This window comes from Solanum dulcamara, chromosome 5 (genome assembly GCF_947179165.1).
Source record: "Solanum dulcamara chromosome 5, daSolDulc1.2, whole genome shotgun sequence".
Taxonomy (NCBI): domain Eukaryota; kingdom Viridiplantae; phylum Streptophyta; class Magnoliopsida; order Solanales; family Solanaceae; genus Solanum; species Solanum dulcamara.
The window spans coordinates 35,430,598-35,435,501 of NC_077241.1; positions in this window are offsets into that span (position 1 = coordinate 35,430,598).

Below are 4,904 nucleotides of genomic sequence, written 5' to 3' on the forward strand. Positions count from 1 at the left end.
TCTTTGAAATTCATATTGAAATCATACAATTTAATGTGACTTAAGCATAATTAGGCTAATAGCATTGAAATATATCATATTTAAGAAGACCCAATGCAAATCATGAAATTAGGACTTGTTAGAAGAAGAAATCATAAGAGATTTAAGAAGAAATCATTGGGATTCCATGGGTGAAAGGGCCAAAGTATGAATTTCCACATACCTTGACCTTTAGAATCCTTAAACTACAGAGAATAGAAGCTTGAGTTTGAAGAAATCCTTAGAATTTTCGTGAGGAAGAAGGAGACTTAGAGAGTATACTTTTAAAGAGAAGATTTTGATTTAGATTGTTAGGATGAGAGTGAGAGGGTTAGGAGGGATTAGGGTAGTTAATAAGTTAGAATAAACTCCAAAAAACTATTCATATTCATTAATGAAAATATAGGAAAAGACCAAAGTACCCCAACTTAAAACTGAGTTGCACCTGCACAGGGAACACACCACAGTTCGTGAACCTCCCCAAGACCAGTGATGGTGATCTTGGTAACTAACTTAAACTTGGGAAAAAGTTTGGTTGGACAATAATTCTTCCACGGAGACCACATGGTCTGTAAAGGTCACTACGGCCCATAGTAGGGGGAGGCGTGTAGTGAGGAACCTGACAGGGTCCTGTAGGAGGTGTCCACCACAGAGGCCACCACGGCTCGTGGTACCCCTCGTATACATCACATCTGAATCCAAATGTGCAGGGTCTAGCCGCAGTGACGGCCACCTGGTGCCAAAAATTATACTTTTCTGGAAACTCTTCTTTGAAGCTCGCGTTTCTGACTTTCCAACTTTCGGGGTCTTAAAGTTTTTAAGAAACCGCCATAGTTTATGTTGGTTAATCCTTTGTAGCAGAAATATTTATACACCTTCACTACTTATCCTTCACTTGCCCTTAATTTGTATACTTTTGGATGTTCTTCATTTATAGAGTTGGTTAATTATTAGTTTTTTGTGAAAAACAAATCCTAAATTTCACTTATCATGCTTATACTCAGTGGATAACAAGTAGTAACATATACTTTGGATATGCACTTAATATACTTTGTGCAAGAATCAACAACAATAATATCCTCAGTTATCGAGTGTAGTACCACATAGTGGGGTCTAAAGAGGGTAGAATATACACAATAGCTTCACCTAAAATATAATATAATCTGCAGTTAATATATTTTGAGACAATATGTCTACTATGTTAATTTTATTTCAAGAGTTAACATTATTTTATCAGTTACTAGAAAAGGACAAATATACATAGTCTTGGTGAAAGCGCATGGCCAACTTCTTTATAATATTTTCATGTATTTTTAATGTACTTAGATTTTTGAATATTCTTCTAATTGATGATTGCTATATTAATTTTAAGGGATGATATATTTACTTTGATATGGTAAATTCATTATTTTTTATATAGGCCATTAGGAATGTGTGATGGTTGGTGAGACCATTAACTGTGTGCAATTCTCACAATACCCAGTTGAGGTAATTTACTTTTGTTGTATTCATTGCAGAGTTTGAAAGGAGACAATTACATGCTTAGTGCTAGACTTTTGTTAACAACTTAACATGTTTGTTTTATATTTGAAAATATATATGTACATATATATTTCAAAGCGTGTCCGTCAATAAAACTTATGTTATTATATTACTCATGAGTTTTCGGCTTTTGATAACATGAGGTGATTCAATCCGATGGATCATTGCATCATACAAAATATAATTGTATAGTTATAAAGATCAGGTTTAGAAGAATTCTCTCTGCTGAGAAAAATAAAAGTTATGTCATACAAAAGAATACTCAGAGCTTGTTTTGATTGACTTTTGACTTTTGACATATAAACCAAAAAAATGAAGCGCTTCTAAGAACTTTTTCGATTTACCCAAATAATTCAAAAGTAAGCTTAAACACTGTTTTGGTTAAACACGCATAAAATAAATCAATCCAAATAAGCTCTACGTACAAAACTTATAGATCATCTTGAAATAACAGTTCAATTACGGCATAATGACTTATTGCTTCTTTCACCGTAGTTGAATTATAAGTTTCATTATCCTTTTATCCTCTTAGAATTTTTCTATTCTACTACCTCAGTGTCACGACCCAATTCCTTAGGTCATGATGACACCTACTATAACCCATCAATAGGTAAGCCAATCCGTCAACCCGGAACTTCAAGTAATGGGTTTGAGGGCAGAAACTAAACAATAGTGGCGAAATATAAAGATAAGCAGAAAGAATAAGCAGAAGTAAACCAAAACATGATATAAACAACTAAAGATCCCTCCTAAAATCTGAATGTCACAAGTACAGAGCTGCTATAAAATAAAAGATGAGTACAAGTCCGAAAAGTGGATCGAAAATATATATAACAGTTGGCTAGTCTCAAAAGGCAAAAGACGGCCCATCTATACTGAAGGAGACAGGAATGATCCAAAAATGCCAAGTGCTCACCATAGTCTCCGAAGTTAACTGCAACAGGCTTGATCTATCCACGGCGGTAGTTGGTGCTCGGTCCTGCATCACCAAAGTAAATGCAGAGTGTAGTATGAGTACCAAGACAATAGGTACCCAGTAGGCATCATAGGCCGAATGAGCAGAAAAGGTAAAAACAATATAAAAAAGAGGAATAGCCTAAATAAGAGTCAATATAAGCATCAAAAAGGGGAAAGAGTACTACTTATGAGAACTACAACTAACTATACCCAATTGGGCCCCCATAAGCCTAGTTGGAACACTCGTATGCAAGTTAAATAAAAACCCGGATGAACCCCCATACGCCCGCCAAGTACACAGAATAGCTAGAACTACCAAGGCTAGGAACTAAGAATCTGCGATGTCAGGAGCCAAAGTACTGTATCATTTCTAAACCCAGAATCTCCAAGAGTCAATCGATCTAGGAGTGACTTAGGGGTCGAGGCCGGGACTGGGACCCAGATGCTCACCCGAATGTTCAAAGTGGCCAAGGTCGAGACTGGGTACCCGGATGCTTGTCATAATACATAAGTGCGGTCGAGGCTAGGACTGGGCCGAGACTGAGTACCCAGATGCTCGTCATACTAGCAAGTCGGTAGAGGCCAGGGCTGAATACCCGGATGCTCCCCGATAATTTAGAATAGAGGTCGGGACTTGGTACCCGAATGCTCAAAGATAATTTATCCCATGATGCCAAACATTCTACTTCCCAACTAAAATACAACAGTACCAAAAATCTTTTCCCAAATGAGTCAACCGATATGCCGCCAAAACTAGAACCGGAGCCAAAGTCAATGATCATAAAATCTAGTATGGCCGACGTATCACGAAAGTCACAATTATACCTATTTATGGATGAGGATATTTTTAAGAGCAAGGATAACGCCTAACTAAGGCCAAACTACCAGGCACCAGCCCGCTACACCATTCTACAAGTATCTAAGTCCACCGGAGCGACGCCGGGGCATCTAAAGCAAGTTTATATCCTATACTATGGCAAACATACTCCACAGTATCAATAACATGCTATTCAACTATCCTTATAATACTAACAAATAACGACAAGATACACATGCTTCTAAATATCTGAAAAACCTGATAACAAGCCTAAAGCGTGATTTCTAACACCTAAAATATACAATTAAACTATCCAACCCAAATTCTAACTATTTCAACATGCTTTCACACATTCCAGCTTAATCTAAAGAAAGGTAAAACTGTAGCCTACATGTAGGCTAAACACGCAAGCTTCAAATCACTGTGCTGGAGCTTTTCTCTTTTGAAGGCCTCGAAACGCTGCCACGCTGTCAAAAATAGAACCATAATGTCGATACAGTCATTTAGACACTAATTTCATAATTTTTGGAGATGGACCAATTTTGGGGTTTAAAACGGGAATGGTGGGATCCGCATACTAAATTCTGGATTTGACCCCCCCAAAATAGGTTCCAAAGTCACCCCAAGCCGACAAATCAGATTTATAACATAATTCAGTATGGGAAACTACGCGGGACGAGCATACAACCAAAACTCATAAATTCTGACTAAAGGACCAAAAATGGCAGCATCAAAATCAGCAAAGTTTGAAGAAACGAGACTCTTTCAACACAAAAAAATTATACTATGATGATTCTTGCAAAAAACCTCACAATCTAGCCTTAAGAATCACTCAAAACAGAGTTATATTGACCAAGATACACTCTTCCAAAATTCAACAAAATTTCATTATGAAAAAGACTAAATCAGTAATTAAAAATGTATTTTTACCTAAAACGAAGATTCCCCTCGTATTTCTGAGATCACCACGAGATTCTTCAGGAAATTCTCTTAAATTTAGACCCTTGAATTACCAAAATCAGATTTATATAGGTCAACAAATAATTTCTCAAAGTTCTTCAAAAATTCAATCCGAAAATGGACACTGCAGCAAATAAAATCATGATTTTTACCTGAATTAAATACTCCAAATTAGTTTTCAATCTCTCCAATGTGTTCTCCATGAAAAATCTCACAAATTTGCCTTTTGAATCACCCAATTTTGAGCTATATAACTCAAGTTATAGGATTTTAAAGTTGGAGAAACTATCCAAAAACAAGAAAAACTGCATCAACTGTGGAATCTGATTTTGGAAAATCTAAAATCTCCGATGGGGTGCTCGGAATTCGTTCGAATCCGATAAAAATAAATCAAATATGCTAACCCACTAAATTTGACATTCCGGACTCAATGGCCCATTCAGAATTCCCATACGAGATTATTTTAATAAAAAGTGCGTCCCACACCCAAGAGCCCTTTTAAACCACATTCCACAATGAGTCTCGAGATTAGACCGGAAGCCTCGGAAAGCGAACGAAGGGTCATTCCAGACCAAAATTGACATTTCAAAACTAACCGCGCTGTCAGAAT